Below are 20514 nucleotides of genomic sequence, written 5' to 3'. Positions count from 1 at the left end.
ATGTTGTGAATGATGTATGCAGAAGAGGACCTCAGACATTGCAGGTGGAGCACACCTTGATACAGCCGAAATGGAAGGGAAGTAGGTGGAGGATCTGTAAACTGTTGGGAACCGTTGAGGTAATGCATCCCACAGGAAATATGCATACTTCCTATAAGAAGGTATTGGCAACATTGTTTGTAATTGTCCCGATTGTAAATAGCTCAATGTCCATCAATGGTGGGAAGGTCTAATGTGGTGTTATGGTAGAAAGTATAATCATGTTTCTATGATTAGATTCTATAACACAATGGACTAGAGCCATGTTTATTTACATGGATGGATCTTATACATATAGTATTGAGCAAAAGAAGTATAATATAAATCAAAAATTATAAAATTGTTTCTTTAAACCATGAGTACAATTGAAATTTAAAGTTTAAGCATGCATCCCTAGGTGGTGAAATAATAAAAAGAGCAAAGAAGAGACAATTATATATATATATGTAATAAGATAATCATTCTCTTCTCTTTGTGGTCTATACTCACACATAAAAACATAGATACAGAATCAGGATATATATATATATATATATATATATACACATACTAAATATATGCATATGTAAATCTAAAATGTGGATAAATATATATACACACATATTCTGGATGTAAAAAAAAATACATGTATTTAATCATGCATTTATATCTTGAGTACAAAAATCAGTGTGTCCGGCAAGTTTGTTGGATGGAATATCAAAATATTAAAACTAATTACAGTTCAAGATATCTACAAAAAGCAATACAGAAAAATGTAGATATAGAGTTTATTATCTTAGGAATAGTTGTATTATTTTTAGAAATATATATATTAAAATGTTTTTTAAGTTTATGGGAAAAATTATAAAACTTCATTTTTATTCTTCCCATAATACTCTATAGTTCCAAATGCAATTTCAGCATTTTTCTTTCATTTTTCTTTATAACTAAACAGAGTAACTCTAAAATGCACATGGGAATGAAAGTCCAAGAAGAATGTGGTAGAAGGTTGTGCTCCCCACCCTGAAAGCAACACCTATTTTAAAGCTATAATAATTAGGCCAGGTTGCTGTCAGTGCCAGGATGGGAAAATCCAAGTATAGCTCAAGATCCACTTGTTTATGGACACAATTTATGTTGGAAATGGCACTACAGAACCATGGAGAAATGAGTCCTTTCAGCAAAAGAGCTGGAAAACTAGCACACATATGGAGTACTTTTATGCCTGTGGATTCAACTGATTCCCACTGCGGTTTTACGGATTGTTGCACAATATCCCCTTGCTTTAAATATTTTAAGTTTGTATGATTTTATGCCTGTTTTCCTATTCTGGGTCACTTGTCTAGAGCGGTGGTTCTCAAAGTGTGGAGCCAGACTATTCAAATCAACACATATCACTGGGGTCTCATTAGACTTGTGAATTCCTTGCTCTACACCTGCTGAACAAGAAACTCTGGGTCCACTCAGGGTCCTTATTTCAACAGATTGCCACCCCCCTCAGGTGAATCCAATGCACACTATTTGAGTACCACTGGTGTACAGTGTTCCCGAGTTATTTCCTCACTCCTGAAGCCTTTCAGATCTGGAAATGCATCTCTTTTGTTTGACAATGAATTTGTATAATCTGGCTATAGGATTTCTGGACCGTATTCTTTTTGTTGCAACAAAAGTAGGGAGAGAGAGACCGAGAGAGCAGGGGGAAGGGGCAGAGGGACAGGGACAAGCAGAATTTAAGCTGAACAAGAAGCCTGACACAGGGCTCAATCTCATAACCTGAGATCATGACCTGAGCTGAAATAACACTCAACCAACAGAGCCAACCAGACACCCTATTCTTTTTTTTCTTTTTTTTTTTTTTCCATTTTCAGTAACTTGTATTTATGTGTGGAAGATTCCAAAACATTTTTATTTATTCTTGTGGATCAGGACACTCTTCAGTTTCCATCTCTTCTGCTCTTTTATGCTAGTGATGCTGGGATAATGCTCCAATCAGGACCCTGCCTGCATGTCCCCTCTCCACCCTTCTGTCACCCTTGGAGGTACCCTGGATGATTGTCAATTCTGTGTCTTCATCTTTGCCCTGCATTTCTTTTCTTTGGTCATCCAGGACTCTAAATGGATATTCAGAAGTCAACTTTTTCTTTAGTTACTCTACTGATTAAGTTTTTAAGATCATGTAATGCCAGAAAATCTGTTACTTCAACATGTGTGTGCAGGTGATCCCTTCCTTTTCTGGAGAGTGTGTTTTGTTTTGTTTCATTTTCAACATTATTTCTTTAGTTGCACATGGGCTGTCACATTTCTGTTTACTGCTTGTTGTTTTCCTCTGAGCTCTGTACATGGAGGGTCCTTGGGTGCAGTGAACCAGAGGGATCATCAGCCCTGACAATATGTGTTTGGGTGTCTGATAATTAACAGGCTGCCAAAGTGTCCCTACCCCCACTGTCACTGCCTCAGGACAGCCATCTCAGGAACCCTTCAGCAGGGCCAGTGGCCCTGGAAAGCTGTCACCTGCAGTCCACCCTCAGCCTCCAGCAGAGGAAAGCCTCAGCTTGCCCCCAGTCCCGCTTCCCCAGGCTCTCAGACACTTCTTCACTCCCCTGGGTCAAGGCCACTAACTGGATAGATCTCAAGAGGAGCCATTCAGCACACCCATAACTTGGCCACAACAATTCCATGAATGCCTCGTCATTCCCGTGTGACACCTTGAGCTCCTGTCACTCCAGACCCACAGAATGGCCACCATGCTTCTCGTGGGCCGTCAGTTCTTCCCTAAATCCAGCCACCACTGCCAGGACACTCGACTAAAAAACAGTAATTCTGAATGAACTTGCCATTAAAATGCTGTTACAATGACAGACCTTTTAAAAAATCCTTTTTAGCTAATTATACAGTGTGGCTTCCTATAGACTTTTTCACTCATTCCCTGTGAGGTTGAAGGAGGTTGAAGGTGGGATGCACCTGCTGGTAGACAACCTGGATCAGGACAAGAAGCCTTTAATTCAGAATCCATCACATGGGATCTGCCCAGTAATTATTTCAAGTAAAAATAAAATGAAAAGACCTAACCCACTTCAAATCTTACAAAAAGCTGTTGGAACACTTATATTCCCCAAATGAATCAAAATATCTCAGGCATTATTTTTCTACATAGATAAAAAGTCTTTATAAAAAATATGAACGGAACTGGCAAGGACACTTTTTTCTTTCACTGGAAGCTCTGACTCCCTCCATGCTGATGACCCCCACCAGAAGCTCTGACTCCTCCTGGCTGGAGAGATGGTTGACCCCATGAGAAGCTCCAACGCCACCCGCCGGCAAGATCTGTGACTTCTGTGCTACTGTTTCCTACCCAGAGTGTAGCCTTTCTACTAATGATGGCTTCCATTATTACAGAAGTGCTCAGGTTCTGTGTCAAGGTGATTTGACTGAAGGACCAGTTAAGAGAAATGCAGCTGTGGTGGCTATAATTCTCCTGTCTAAGACAGGCAAGTGTGCAGTCCTGTCTTCCTGTTGTTTAGATCTCAATTTAAAAAGTGATTTCTCAAGGAGGGTGGGGTTATTGGCATTGGGGAGGGTATGTGCTATGGTAGTGCTGTGAAGTGTGTAAACCTGGCAATTCACAGATCTGTACCCCTGGGGATAAAAATATATGTTTATAAAAAATTAAAAAATTTAAAAAAATCATAAAAAAATAAAAAGTTATTTCTCTCCAAAGTAGCGCATTCCTGCCAGGGTGACACTTTTAATGAGGAGGAACATTCTTCTCTATAATTTGCTGTATTCTAAAAACTGCAAACTCCCTGAAAAAGCATAAAGCCGAGTTGTAAATTAGTTATCAGGAATAAAGTGATCATGTTTTCTTGTGTGTAAATCTTTAACCAATAAAAGGTATAGAGATTCATTAAAAGAGAGATTTTTCTATGGGTTAAGGGGTCCTGGCGATTCAAGAAATAAGCTGTTAACCAGACCTATAGCTCTGTCCCCTGTCCCTATTGCATATCTGCTGGTCCTGAGGGGCTGTGTCTCCAAACACTGCCTCCATCATTTCCACCATCGAGATGGTTCGGGTGTCACTGATGTCGGGTCTAACTGATCTCCCCAGTTTGGATTAAAAACACAGGTCTGTTGAAGTGCATCTTGGCTCTTTCCGCAGCTTGGCAACTTTGGACATTGCTGCTATTAACATTGGGATACATATGGCCCTTCTTTTCACTAAATTTATATTTTGGGGGTAAATACCCAGCAGTGCAATTGCTGGGTCATAAGGTAGTTCTATTTTTAACTTTTTGAGGGCTCTCCACACTGTTTTTCAAAGTGGTTGCACCAATCTGCATTCCCACCATTAGTGTAAGAGGGCTTCCCTTTCTCCACATCCTCTCCAACATTTGTTGTTTACTGTCTTGTTAATTTTGGTCAGTCTGACTGGCATAAGGTGGTATTTCACTGTGGTTTTGATTTGAATCTCCCTCATGGCTAACGATGATAACATTTTTTTTTTTTAATGTGCCTATTAGCCATTTGTATGTCTTCATTGGAGAAGTGTCTGTTCATGTCTTCTGCTCATTTTTTGACATGATTATCTGTTTCTTGGAGGTGCTGAGTTTGAGAAGTTCTTTATAGATCTTGGATATCAGCCCTTTGTCTATAGTGTCATTTGTGAATATCTAAAGTAGATGTGGTGTGTATATATAATGGAATATTACTCAGCCATTAGAAAGGATGAATACCCAACTTTTGCATCAACATGGATGGGACTGGAGGAGATTATGCTGAGTGAAAGAAATCAAGCAGAGTAAGTCAATTATCACATGGTTTCACTTACTTGTGGATCATAAGGAATAACATGGAGGACGTTAGGTGAAGGAAAGGAAAAGTGAATTGGGGCAAACGGAGGTGGCGACAAACCATGAGAGACATGTGGACTCTGAGAAACAATCTGAGGGTTTGAGAGGAGAGCGGGTGGGAAAGGGGTGAGCTTGGTGGTGGGTATTAAGGAGAGCATGTATTGTATGGAGCCCTGGATGTTTTACAGAAACAATGAAACTTGGAACACTGCATCAAAAACTAATGATGTATTTTATAGTGACTAACATAACACAATAAAAAATAAATAAATAAGGTTTTGCTTATTTGTGGAGCATAAGGAATAACATGAAGGACATGGGGAGAGGGAGAGAAGAAGTGAGTTGGGGGAAACTGGAGGGGGAGACGGACGAACCATGAGACACTGTGGACTCTGAGAAAAAAACTGAGGATTTTGGAGGGGAGAGAGGCTGGGGGTTGGGTGAGGCTGGTGGTGGATATTATGGAGGGCACGTGTTGCATGGAGCACTGGGTGTGGTGTACAAACAATGAATTCTGGAACATTGGAAAGAAATTTAAAAATTAAAGGGAAAAAACCCTAAACTTACACAGGAAAATAAAATATATGTATCTTAGTAAAGTCACAGAAATATAATATCTTTACAAATTTACACATTTCTTTGAAATATTTTGGAGATAGACATTTATATGTCATCAAGATTTTGACTATGAGGGCAATTTTTTTTTCAAAATATATGTTAATCTTTTTAAGAGCTGCAATGTGTCCTGAATAAATCACAATGGAACTAAAATAAAAATAAATACATAAATAAGTAAATATTTTAAAAAACAACAACAACACAGGACTTCTGCTGGGTCCTAGTCACATCCAGCCTCATCTCCTTCTTGCATCCCATATAATTTGCTGCTACAGAGGGCTAATCTAATGTAATTCAGTCTCTCAGTGCATTGATAACAGTGAGTACAACTCAGTCAGTTTTCCACATACCCAAACAGTAGAAGTGATGGGGCTGCTATATATTTGATGTCCTATAAGAGTGGTGTTGGGGTTTAGAATACTTTGAGCATCAAGCCAAAGCCTTTGGCTACAAACTGACCTGAAGTCTTAGTAGTCTTTCTTGTATATAAATACCAACCATAGACACAAATACAATATATACATAGACATATATAAATACCAACCATAGACACAAATACTATATACAATATATAGTATATATAGTATTTGTTGGTATTTATATACAAGAAAGACTATATATATATATATATAAATAACAGTTTTTAAGAATCTAGGTGCTTCTACAAACACTGACTGATTTGTTTCTTATACCTGTCGCCAGTGAGCATTGTTCTGGTCCCACCTGATGCTTTCCTTGCTTTATTGGACTGCCACTTAGGTTGCATAAGTATTTAATGGATTTTCCATTAATCCGTTAATCCAAAATCCAAAATAAATGGATTTTATGTCAGGAAACTGATTTTTAAAACAGGTTAGGAATTATATTGAAATGAAATTGCTGTTTTACTACAATGAAGTCAGTATTAACCTGAAGTAGATTGTGGTTAAAGGGGCATACTGTAATGTCTAGAGTGAACACTAAAAAACTTCAAAACCATAGTTAAAAAATGAAGAAAAGAATTAAAATATACTGAAAATTGCTGAAAACAAATGCAGATAGAAAAAGAGGAAAAGAGGAGCTAAAACAATGTAGAATAAATAACAAAATGGTAGATCTAAATGGTAGATTCAACCACCTCAATAATTGCATTAAATGTGAATGGATTAAATAGTTCAGTCAAAAGGCAGAGATATTCTGGGATTCATACAGCCCTCATTACTTTTCAAGAGGAGTATTTCCAACTGAGGAAAAGGCCTCCCCACAGTAACTCCACTAGGAAAGCTATCTCTTTAAGTTTGGAGTCTTTAGGGTTGTCTATAACCTGACAAGAACCCAAGTCCTGGTGTGACAGCATCACCTGTTGTGAAAGTGAATCCAGCAGTCCCTGGGTGTAGCAGCCTCTGTCAGCCTCCAAAGATATTACTGAGGCCTTGGCTGCAGCCTCCAGAGGATGATGGTTTCCACTGGGTAACTGGAGACTTCCCTTCTTCTAAGAATCCACAGTCATAGGAAATCCCCACCTAAACCTCTCCCTGGAATGCAGAATCCATGTGTGTGCCATCTGAGTGTGCATCCCTTTGATGTTTCTTATACACCATTTACAAAAAAATAGGTTTTCAAGTTTGAAATTCCCTCTGCACTGGGATCACAGGAGGCAAGTTCCACCATCCTCTCCCCATTTTCCTTGACCTTCACTTGCATGTACATTCATGCTTTATCCCTTCCCCACGGGCCACCCTCCACATGGAGCTTCAACTTGCTGGCCACTATCCAGAGCATGGCTCTTGCCTGTGGCTGTGGGGAATGCTTGCAGAGCAGCAAGTGTTTCCATTTTTCTGGGTGCCAGCAGTGCCCTTGGTCTTGAGGTCTTGGTAGTAAATAGCAGAGAGAGAGAGACCTTTCTCAGAGAGATAAAATCAGTGTATGATCAGTCTCCCACTCAGAGTTGGAATGGCTGTATCCTGGAGGTGAAAATGTCTCTCAGAATAGAGTTTGTAGGACAAGATGGCGGGCCAGACCAGCTGGGCTTGTCACCCTTCCCTCATGGAGCATGAGCCAGCTCTGGAGCCCACATGCAGGCAAAGGTCTGTGTAGGCTTGAAGACCATGGGAAGTGAAGTCATGTATGGTTAGGCGCATCCATGGGTGACAAAGTGGGGTCTGTGGTGGCAGCAGGGGATGTCTGGGGCTGAGAAGGGGATGTGTGGCTTGGCAGGTAGCAGTGTGCAGGCCTGAGCCATGTTTCAGGGGAAGGAAGAAGGCCATTTCAAAGAGAGAAAGGAAGGTGCCAGTTTTGGAGACATGAGGCATCATATCCAGTGAGGGGAGAAGAGGGTTCTGGGTGAAGAGACAGAGAGAGGCCTGCCGCCAGAGATGGGGCTAGCTCAGCATGGTAGACCGTCTGAGGACCTTCTGGGGGCCCTGAGTAAATCTGGGATGTGGGGCAGTCACAAGAGCCAGGACCCCAGCACCACAGAGACAACAAAGAAACAAAGGCACCATTACTTAAACTGAAAGCAAACCACTCTGTAGATCAAGCGCTCTGTGGGGAGGATGGGGAGGATGGAATAATACTTATCCTGAAACCATTGTAAATTTGGTGTGTGAATGGTGAACCACACCATTTACACACCAAAAATGATACATTTGCACTTTGTAAAGGCTCCGACCAAGGGTTCTGCCACGTTTGTGGAAAGACATCCCTTCCCAAATGATGTGACCAATCCTTAGCTATGCTACTCTGGAGACCTGCACACCAGGACACAATTCTGGTCTAAGACACTAGGCTCTCAGTGGCCTCCGATTCCCTGGAAGGGACAGGATCTCATCCTCAGTCCAAGATGTTTGCCCTCATCAGCTGCAAAGGCTGATGGTGGAACAAATGGGGACAGGAAGAACTGGAACTTGGGTAAGCTTGTGGGCTCCTAGGTCCAGGCCCAGAATCATAGTGTTTGCTGACTGGAAGCCATAATTTTACCCCTGAGCTTGGATGCCCTTCTGTACGAAATGCTAATGTGATGGCTGCCCTGTGAGTGGTTCTGAGAGGTAGTGTGTGGACTGTGTACAAGTTGCCATTTAGCTTCTATAGCATGTTGTTCCTGATGTGCAATTTCTTGTCTTACTAAATTGTTCTTTTTACATGTAAATAGCTATCATTGCCAATGGTTATTGGTTTTCTGTGTTGGCATTTTTTTACATATGTCTTCTTGTGGAAAGACACGGACAAATGTTCTTGTTTGTAACAAACAAACTCCTGTTTGTTTACAGGTGCAGAAAACTCCATAACGAGAGCCTTGCCCCCAGCAGTGCTGCTCAGTGACACCAGGAAGTACGGTTTAGGAAGAGGCATGATGTCTCAAAACAGAAAGAAAGCAGATGCTTGACTCACTTTCCATGTTGGCTGAACACTGCATTCTGCTCCTCAGGGTCAGCTCTTCCCTCCTGTGGAGCTCAGCCCTTTTTACTCCACATGTTCACTGTGCTGCAGTTTGGTGTCCCCATTAAGTGATGGGTGGTCATATTGTCCCTGATAAGACAAGAACAAGTAGGATACTGGGGATGGAGGAGGAAGGAGGCGCATCTGTGAATGGCATCCTTGTCCACAAAAGCAGAGCCTATGCCGCATAGAGCAAGATAAATGGGGTCATGATGAAGGTCTTTAAAATGTCTTTTCAGCCACGACTATGAACCCTACACTCAGTGTGCAAGGGCCTAGATATTAGCTATGAGAATAAGGGAGTGATTTGCTGTTATCCTGAGTCATCTTTAGCTCACATGCTTAATCGTTTTAGTTTATAATACTTGATAAGCTACAGAAAAAGTTAATCTAATAATATATAGATGTTTAATAATATATTATTAAATGTAGAGGGATATACATACTTTGTGAATATATAAACACACAAATATGGGATCTCAACACCACTGGCTGATGGTGAGTAATTTAAAGAGCATGCAGCCCACTGCACTAAGGTGCCCTTAGACTCACCCGCATCCTTGTCTGAGGTGTCCTCACATCTCCACAGCCCCTGCCTGTGCAAGCTCCCCACAGGCTGCAGGGTAGCCCTGCTGCTGGGGACAACGTTGTGTGAGCGATGATAAGGAAGCTGAGCTGCAGCAACCCTGCAGTCACACGGCTGGTCAGTGGCAGAGACCAGTGTCCAGCCTAGAGTGAGGACCCAGGTCCTACCCCTGGCCATGGGTGACAAAGTTTATAAAAGCTTCAGCCCTCCATGCCCACTACCTCACCTGGTGAGAGTCAGCAATACAGCCCCAGCAGATTTAGGTGGTCATTGGACCTCTTCATGGGCTCTCAGGTTCAATGAAACAGGGTCTCTGCTACCCAGGGGAGGGTTCAGACCCAATTCCTTATCGAGGAGACTCCCAGGCAGATCAGTGTTCATGTGGAGATACAGTAGCTGGGGTCTCAATCACTTACATAGGTACTTCCTTTTAGGTGTGGAAGCAGGTGCAACCTGCACAGGTATGCTGAGCAGCCTAGCTCATGTGGGTTAACACCTGCATGTAAATCTGAAAGATGCTGGCCTCTTGCTATTGAGAGAAGAGGAGAAAGTAAGGCAAGCAAGGAAACAAGTGGGAAGTCTCCCACTATATCTGTCAAAGATTAATTGAAATAAAAGGCCATGAATAGAAGGCCACAGTCAGAATGTGGTCGTGGGCAGCTTACATTCACTAATGGGCATTTCCTGAAGTGACTAACATACAATTGCACAGATAAGAGAACATCCACATGACAAGGGACACTTGTAAAACTTAGTTTCTTCAAAGAAAACCTTGTCAAATTGTTCACATGGGTGGAGACATCAAGCATATCCTTTTAGCTAAATCAAGTGAGAAAACAGAATTTACATCATGTATTGATGGTTTACTGCAGGTGAAATTGAAATGTCACCTCCTTAAAGGGAAAGATAAAAATACTTTTCAGGCATTTAGAAAACCTATAATCTGGGATTCCATTTAAAATAAATGCCCAGAGCAACTTTTCTCAAATGGGTTTTCTTGAAAATTTATTCCTTGGAAGCAATTTCTACAGTGATGCCCCAGATTTTATGAGCTGAGCTTATAGTTGTACAAGCACAGACCCACACATGCACATGCATACACACACAGGCACCTACGTGCATGTACACACAGACACGTGTGCACACACACATGCACACGGGTGCACATGTATGCACACGTGCACACACAGATACACGCACACATGCATATACCGACACACATGCAGACACCGGTGCACATACATCCACATACAGACACCAGTGCACACATATGCACACACGGACACTCCACACACGTGCACATACAGACACATCCACACACAGGTGCGTGCACACACACTCACACATCCACACTGCACACATAGATACTCCCCAGGCACATACAGAAATGTATGCGCATACATACACAGAGGCAGAGTTGGGTATAGTCATCTCTACAGTTTTGTTTCTATATGTTGTTTCTTTAGGATAGTGACCACTAACTTCGGGCTCATGTTCAACTTATGTCCTCACTCTCCCCATTCTTATGTTTTGGAATGTTTTATCTCTCCGTCAAGTCAGCATCAAAGGCATTGGGAGACCACCATTAAGAGTGACAGTTCTCGGGACGGGAATACAGGTGGCGGCCTCCTGGTCTCCGGCCCGGAGGAGCCGAGAGCCCGGGGCCCCACTCCTCGGTGCGCCCTCAGAGAACGGCGCCCAGTTACTCCCGTCTGCCTGACTTCCAGCCGTGCTCCAAGCTAGCCGAGCCTGCGACCGGTTCAAGGGAAAGAAACCGAAAAGGCCAAGGAACGATATGACAAAGCAACAATGAAACTTCATATGTTGCATAATCAGTATGTATTGGCACTGAAAGGGGCGCGGCTGCATCAGAATCAGTATTATAACACCACACTTCCTTTGCTTCTGGACTCTTTACAAAAGATGCAAGAGGAAATGATAAAAACACTAAAAGGCATATTTGATGAATACAGCCAGATAACCAGTCTTGTTACAGAGGAAATAGTGAATGTCCATAAAGAGATTCAAATGTCAGTTGAACAGATAGACCCTAGCACAGAATATAATAATTTCATAGATGTTCACAGGTATGGAAAACCTTGACTGACGCTGTTATAGTGGAATCACTACTGGACAGAAAATCCGGGACCTGAATTCTCAGTTGTTACTTTCGTGAAAGCGAATAAAGGAAACCTTATTTAAAATGCAATCTGGACGCCTAAAGGGGGAGCTCTCCTGTTCCACTTCTGGTCCTCGGTTGCAGACCCCAACAGGAAGAAGCCCACTTGACTACCCACCCCAGCCAGAGGAAGGAAGGATTTCTCCTTGCCCAGCAACAAGCTCAGCCAATGAGAAGGCATGAACGCTCAATTCTCTTCAATGAGCTTTTGTCCAAAGAAATCACCCCCCAATTTCCTCCTTTGCTCTATAATTTAATATTTCTCTCCTTTGCTCTCGACTTGCGTATGGTTTGCCAGAGCTTTGCACGGCTCAAAGTGCGATTTCTCTCCCGTTCCTGAATAAACCCATTTTGCTGATTAAAAAAAAAAAAAAAAAAAGAGTGACAGTTCTCTGTCATCATGGCTGCATCATGCCTTTCAGCGTACCTCTTCCTCCAACCCTTAGGACCACCTACAGGGTAGACATGGCACGGGACTATTTGCTGTTTACAGCCACAGAATCAGGAATTGGGACTGAGGGGGGTGTGTGTGTGTGTGTGTGTATGTGTGCATGTGTGTGTGTGTGGTGACTGCATTTTCTATTTATAGGGATAAATGTCTGTATTGCTCATTTTGTTCTTCTACTTAAAAGGCCTATTTGTGTTAATAGGGTAAAACGAACAAATTTTTAAAATAACTTCAAATTTTTTAGATAATTCATCTAATAAAGTTTTATATTTATTTTAATTATTTAAAATTATATAGATATAGTATATAATTATATAGTATATAGATCTATAATGTGAAAGGTTAGATTCTGCAAGGTGACTAAATTAGGTGACCAAATGTGCAAGTATGATGGATGTTTGTATCTAAGGCTAGTTTGTTTTTGTTTGTTTTTATTTGTTTTTGCCTGTCAAACTAAAAACAATCTTGATTACCCAATAGATTTTTTTCTTTGGCAAGACTATTCTCTATTTATCAATCATTTGAACTATGAAAACTCAAATAAGTATAGAAATTCAAGTAGAGAGTGTTAGCAATAGGAAGATTGCTTGGGATTTCAAAGACAGTAAAAAGTATTAATTTCTGAATTAAGAGAGAAAACTTTGTATGTTTTGGATTTGGGAAAAGCTGATTGGCCTTGATGTGCCATGAGAAGGGATAGAACTCAAATTATCATGGGGACTTACCCGCCATGAAACGAATGATGAAATTGAGTTGAATGTTGCCCATTATGAATTCTGTAGCAGAGATTGGAATTCTGGTCATCAAAAAGTAAAATGCCAATAAGATTTATATGGCCAATTGGCCAGTCCAGGACAACAGCAAATTGTTTTCTATCATTAGATGTACACCTGTCCAGTGGCTGGGCTCCTGGTCCACCTTGCATGGCCCCCACTCTTCTTGCCCCTTCATGCTCTCCATCAGTCTGGTCCGTTCTGTGTTTTACTTGGTGAAGCTGAAGAAAAGAGTGAAGAGGTTTTGGGTCCTGCCAGTTCTGTGTGCATGTGAACAGCAGTGTTTTATCAGCACCAGTGTAACCAATACGGTTAATATGGTTTTAGTTATATAATTTTTATTCCAACATACAGAACATGAGTGAGGCCATGGCAGCCTTATTGAGTCACACCAGAAATAAATTTCCAGTGTGAGATAAAAACAAAATACAATATAAAATGACTTCAGGTATGAACAGGAAGGGAAAAAAAAAAAAAAAAGAAAACTCTGGTCTGGTTTTGGCAAGCAAGGAGTCTCAGAAACCAATCACTTAAAATGTTTCTAAATGCTGCACATACCATCAGTTGACATGATAAATATAGAGCCATAGATGTCAACTTAAATTAAAACTATTTTTAATAAAATTGTTTTAATTATTTTGACCCATTTTTAGAATGTTAAGGAAATCACTCAAACATGAAAAACAAGGCCTGTTTTTTGTGTTTTTTTTTTTAATTTAAAAAAAAAAATTTTATTTTCTCAGTCACGTGATAAATGCAAGTAACCAGAAAGAGACAGAGAGAAGTACCTGTACCAGCACAAGGGCGAGCATGATGAGGCATGTGAAGTGCTCTGCCTCATGCAGTGTGGATTGGCTGTGTGCAGGGCTGTCGAGTGCGCCTCCTTTGAGGTCACGGTGGAGGGAAATGTGGGATATGTTGCAAATCTTCTAACTGGAGTCTTCACACCTGGTTTGGAAATCTAGGCTGCTTCTCTATCCAAGTGACACACTGGCCAGGGTCTTGTGACAGGTATGGGATCCCCCACTCACAATAATGATTTCCAACAGCTGTATATTCTTCAGTCCATGATTGTACAGAATGAGGTCCTCAAACTATTCTATTAAAAAATTATTCTCCTTGCTGTTCGTTTTTAGGTAATCATGTTTTCTCTCTAGCAACTTTATTTTTCTTTGATTTCCAGAAATTTTATTTTGATATGCTGAATTTATTTCAAAAAATTTCATGGGAATCATAGGTTTTCTTATATTTGTGACTGGATATCTCTCAGTTTTCTCTCTTCAAATATTGCCTCTGTAATTCTTACCTTTTTTGGACTCCAACTGCATACATGCTATCACTTTATCCTCTGTCTCTGTATTCTGTGGTTCATTTTTGACATTCTTATCTATCTTTCAGTTCACTATTTTCATTATACATTATTATCTATGGTTAATAAAAACTTTACCTAGCCTTCTTGTATTACCTCTTTATTTTATTTGTCTTGGGTTCTGGTCATGCTTTATATTATAGTCATACTATTTTTTTTTTTTTCAAGCAGAGTACAAGACATTTTATACAAGCACTTGTAGAAACAGTTTGAGGTCTGTGAGAGTATTACCTTTCTTAAGGGAGAATTCTGGCCAATCCTAGGGATTCCAGAAATCTTATCTCTTTTAATTTGATTTTAAGAATCAAAGTAATTTGATGTCTGCTTGATTGCCGTGCAATGCTCAGGCTAATCCCAGGGACAGGCCTGCGGGGGGAGCCTTGCTCTTACCAGTGGACAGATCTGCGGTTGTCTCAAGGTGGTCTCTTTGGCTCCTGGTACCCTGAGTTGCCAGTCATTGATACCCAGCAAAAGCTGCTCCAAATTTTCTCACCCCACTCAGCCCCACTCCTGTCCTAAATCATGACCCCTTGATTAACCATAGCCATGTTTCTTATTCCTTTAGAAAGATGATGTTCTTATGTCTTATCCAGATTTCCTGTTATTTCTCAGGAGGGAAGGCTGTTCTCATTCACCAAGTCCGTCATCGCTGCGAGCAGAGCCTCCAGTCCCAGTCTCCTTCCCTGTCCCTCTGACCTGCACTCATGTCTCCATAGTGACATCCATAGTTACCCTCCGTCCCTGCACATCTCTTCCAGGCATGCAGTTTGCTCAAACTTCTGCACATTCTTGAGTTTCCTAAAATTTTCGTATCATTCATTTCTTTAGCGTGACATTTTAACTCAGATTTTTCTATGTGATGACAAACGTTTAGCTCTCAAAAAATGCAGTGGCCTAATATGGCAAATACATGCTCTAAAAAATGAATGCACCTGCACTCTACAAAATGTGTTACGTATTTCTTATACTCAAAATCCACAACTCCCACCTTCATGTATGCATATGAGAGAGGCTGAAAATAGTTTGAGTGCAATCAGTAATTTCCTTCAGTGTAAGTTTTTTCTTCAAGGCACAGCATTTCTGCCATTTTATAGGATGTTTTAGAAATGAATAGAACTATTTAAAATTTGGCAAAAAGCTTTTTGTTTGTCTTGCATAAGTTGTTTTTCCTCTGCTGCTAAAATTTCCAAGTTGTGGTCCATTTCAGATAGTTGTAGCTCTCAAGAAATATTAGACACTTCTTGCTGAAGATACCATAATTTTCGTATTCTTAATTTGGCTTAGTCTTACTTTCTTATTGATTTTCCAAATTTGATTTTGTTCAGTACCAATTACTTGTTCCAGAAGCCCTGTGCCCATTTTTAAGAGATACCCCTTAATTACACTGCAGTTACAAGGGATTGCTCTGTGGAAGCCACTGTTTTCTGGAGTGGGAGTGAGGGTTTAGAAGATCCACATGTAGAAATGCTAGACTCCCTTCAAAGCACGGGTGCTGGCTTCAGCATTGACAGACTTCACTGCTGAAGACACAGCAAGGGAGCCCGCTTTATGATGGGGAAATTGCAATCTAATGATGACACCTCTCTTTCATCCTTCAGGGGCTAGTGGATCCAGGGCTCATGGTTTCTTGCTTTGCCCACTCAGAAAACCTCTGTTGTTCTCTGCTGGGATATATTAGGAGGAATCGAGTGCTGCTCCTGCTTGTGCAAGTCAGATGTTTCTGTCTCTTGTATTCTACTGTGCTGTCTTTCAAGGACTTTGCTCAAAGACACAGCAACAAATAACAACAATCAAAAAAATAGTCTATAGCAACAGCTGCTGAGAACCTGTAATACACAGCTTGTGGGTTCCTACTCAAGGGGCTTGAGCTCCTACACCTTCACTGTCCATGACACTCATTGTATTTGTTGGACTGACTAGCTTCTTCTGTCTTCTATCTAAAAGAGCATCAAAGGCAAGTAATAAGCAGAGATCTTTCAAAAACACCTGTCAACCAGAGAGTAGAGAAGAGAACTACATGTTATGATTACTTCCCAGAAGCACAAAGTGTAACAGGAAGTTATTTCCTGAACATAAATGATGCTTTAATCCACTGAAATAGAACGTATCCCTATCCCTCCTCCTGGTCAACTGTCAAGTGGGATTTGGAGGTTCCTTCTCTTTCTTGCTAAATCATGACTGATTTCAATAGGGCCAGGTGGGGTCATAGGAACGGCCATTAAAACTTTAGCATGCTCTGGCTGCTATATTTCCCACTTCTGAGTTAAGAACACATAGGCCTTTTCTCCTTTGAAAGACAACACAAGAATGGCAAGTGATCATTGAGTTCATTCACACAGAATGTTCTACATAGATGAGTGCTGACAATCCCAAGGCCCCTGCTCGGGGAGGGGCTGTCCTTCCCAGCAGTGATGACAGCTCTCTTATCCCGCAGAAGGAAGAGAGTGGCAGTGGGCTATAAGCCACCATGTAGGTGTGCGCTCCTGTGAAAGGTGGGCTGGGCCAGAGGCTGAGTGTGGGCAGGCATGAAAAGTGAGAGCATCACCTCAGTCCTGTGAAATACCCTCTATTCCTTCTTCAGTGACACCAGCCTGAATCCAAAACCTCTGAGTAAGCACAACTGAAGTGACAGAAATGGTGACTTAAAAACATTCATTGTTTCCACTTGAGCTATTGAGTGATGTTCTGGTGAAAGCTATTCTTAGATTTAAAAAGAAGCACACGGAAAAGTGCTTCAGATCAGATGTTGAGTCACTGAAGCAGCATCACAGAGGGGTGGCTGCAGGAGCTCTGCACTTGGGCCCCTCACTGGTCATTCTGCATCAGAGTACGTCACCCCTGAAGGTCAGGTGCGGCAAGAGAGGGGAGTCAGGGAGGTGTCCTCAGGCAGATTCCTGCTCAGGGTTCCTTCGTCTCTGGGCTTCTGCGCTCCCATAGACTTGCTTCAAGAGTTTTCTTCCACTCCATTCTCTTTCACTTTTCATTTGGAAATTCCATATACTCCATGTGTTATACCATTGAAAGTTGTCCAGCTTTTGGATTCTCTGCAATTCCTTTTTTCCCTCTTTTTCTCTTTGAATGAAGTTCGTGTAATTTCTATTACCTGTCAAGGCTGAGTCTTTGTTCAGCTGTTGGGAGTTTATTGAGTAGCCTTTCGAAGACACTCTTTATCTCTGTTACTGTGCTTTTGATTTCTAGCATTTCTAGCATTTCCACCTGATTCTTTCTCCTGCTGTCTCTCTCCTGGAATCACCCGCCTCATCGTGGAGGTGATCCCCTCCCTGATAGCTTCCTTTTTCATTATGGTCTTTAACGTATTTGTCACAGCTCCTTTATCTTCTCCCTGTGATGGTTTCAACATCTCTGTCATATCCGGGTCTGGTTCTGATGATTCTTTCATCTCTTCAGACTATCTATGCTTGCATTTAGATACCTCAACATTTTGATGAAAACCACACATGTGGTACAGGACAATGCCTCCTGAGGAATGGCTAGGAATTACACTGACCTGGTCAGGAGCTGGACTGGGTTTGAGGTGTGTTGCTGCTACGGGTACTCACAGTCTACCAGACACTTCTAGTGATACCTCTAGTGTTACCTTGTGGTTATGATGTGGGCCAATTTGCCAGAGTATTTTTCTGAACATCTGCTTTCAGCCAGCCTGCATACTTCCACAAGAGCTCCTGCCCTCCTCTGGGGCAGGACTTCCACTACTTTGCTGTCCACCACCTGTGGATATTTCATACACAACTGCTAGGAAGCACTAGATATTTCATGTACTCCTGACAGAAAGGCAAAATGATACAACCATTCTGAAAACAGTATGGCAGCTTCCTATAGAACACATGCAACTTTGCATATGATTTTGCGAGCAGTCAGCATCTATCACAGAGGAATGGAAACCCGCATCTACGTAAAAATCTGTATATGAATGTTCATGGAAGCTTTGTTTGTAATAGCCCCAACCTGGAAATAACCTAAATTCCTCTTGATAGGTAAATTCCATAATTTTTAGAATTGTTCTTAATAGAATAACATTTCTTAGGAGAGTTGACTATAGGATTCACGTGAAAAGGTAATATCTATTGAAGAGTGCCCTCAGGCCACAGGGTTATCTTTTTCTTTCTTTTATTCCCCTGCAGGCTAAAGCTCCCCCATCCCTTATGGGAGGCATGGGAGAGGGTCTGAATGGATTTCACAGTGGCTGTACTTCCCTACCCCAACTGAAATCCCTGTCCACCAATGGCCTTGGACCAGTTTGGCTACCTCCCTGCCCCCAAGAGATTGAGGCTTTTGTTTCCAGGGAAAGTAGGGAAGATGCTTCTGGGAGGTTTGAGGATAGCTGCCCTGGCAGCTTCCTCTGGGCCCCACCAGTTTTCTCTGCCATCACCTTAGGTGGCTTCTGGAGAAAAAGTTCTACACAAATGTGGAAATCACCCTGAATGTGTAGCTCTCAGGGATTTAATATTTTTATGTAAGCCCATACTTGTCTCTTAGCAGTTAGAAATTTTCTAACTGAGTCTCCTTAATAGCTTGCATGGCATCAGATAACATCAACCCCCATAAGGCTGATAATTCCCTCAAATCTGCTCATGTGCTTTTGTCTAAAGCATCAGGCAATCAAAAAGAATGAAATCTTGCCATTTGCAATGACATGGATGGAACTAGAGGTTATTATGCTAAGTGAAATAAGTCAGTCAGAGAAAGACAAATACCATATGATTTCACTCATATTTGAAATTTAAGAAACAAAATAGATGAACATAGGCAAAGGGAAGGAAAAATAAAATAAGATAAAAACGTAGAGGGAGGCAAATCATAAGAGCTTCTTAACTATAAGAAACAAACTGAGGGTTACTGGAGGGGAGGTAGAGGGGATGGGGCAACTGGGTGATGTATATTAGAGAGGGCATTCGATGTAACGAGTGCTGGGTGTTCTATAAGACTGATGAATCAATGAATTCTACCTCCAAAACCAATAATACGGTATATGTTAATTAAATTTAATCTTAATTTTTTAAAATAAAGCATCTGCCATTGATTTCAATATATATTTGGTGTTTCAGGAAGGAGGATGGGAACAAATGGAAAAAAGCTACAGCAACCTCTTTTTCAACTTCCTCTCTTGTGATGTAATATTATTGCTATAATATTGAAATTCATAGTAGTTGGACTAAGTCTGAAAACAGCTTAGGCTATTGAATTCATAATTCAACATTCAAAGCAACAAGATAGCCTTACAAGACAATGTTTTGCAGATTCTGTTTGAAGATACTATGATGGATAAATTCATTTATGCATGCAAAAACCAAAGTTTTAAAAATATATATATTTTGTGTGAAGCATGTGCTGCATAAACATATTTTATTAATTGTCATCATTTTGAAAAACACTTCCTACTATTTAATAAAGCTAAATGTGGGTGCTACAGGGAGGGATTTTCCTTTGTCTCCATATTTGCTTTTGGATAAATTTAAGTGAGCTTCAAGCCACTGACAATACCTTCAATTTCAATATGACAAAGAAGCAGATGTTGGATAATTCCATTATACTACCTACATTTATTTATTGCATCTTCTCATCTATTAATGTATTCCATTACTGAATTAAATTTTGTTAAGAAAAGAGTGGATAGCCAACATTTTGGTCTTCTTGTCTTCTTAAAGTGCGAGATATATATATATATATATATATATATGAATGAGATGTTTAACTATAAATATACATTTATTATGTCTAAAGCATGTGTGTGTGTGTATATATCTATGCTAAATATACATATATTTATCTCCCCTATTGAATGCAATAATTCAATATTTGCTAATTTGGTGTTTATGGCAACTTTGTAGAACATAACTACCATGAACAATGAGAATCAGTTGTACATCTTTAGTTGTATAGTATGAGTTGATTATATATTTAAGCATTGTTTTAAAGTTTTGGCTCACAGAAAATGTACTATAAACTAGTGTCTAGATAAATTGTAAGTATTAGATAAACTTCATAAATTGGACTAAATAACAAAACTGTGTTGACAGGAATGAAAAACATGGCTGTCCAGGAGACAGCACTGTGTGCAAGGTGGGGTCTGGGTGTGAGCATCACCTGTGAAGGCAGACACCTGTGACCTAAAGTGTGAAAAGTGGCTCAGCAGTGCAGACTCAGGGTGTGTGGACCCATCAAGCTCCCCTGATGAGAACCTGTCTATTATTTCCTTCAAAACTGCGAGGCAGAAATTGCAGATGGAAAAATAATCTGT

Source organism: Mustela erminea, chromosome 8, assembly GCF_009829155.1.
Source record: "Mustela erminea isolate mMusErm1 chromosome 8, mMusErm1.Pri, whole genome shotgun sequence".
Classification (NCBI taxonomy): Eukaryota; Metazoa; Chordata; class Mammalia; order Carnivora; family Mustelidae; genus Mustela; species Mustela erminea.
The sequence above is the reverse complement of the archived record's forward strand: the minus strand, read 5'-3'. Positions refer to the sequence as shown.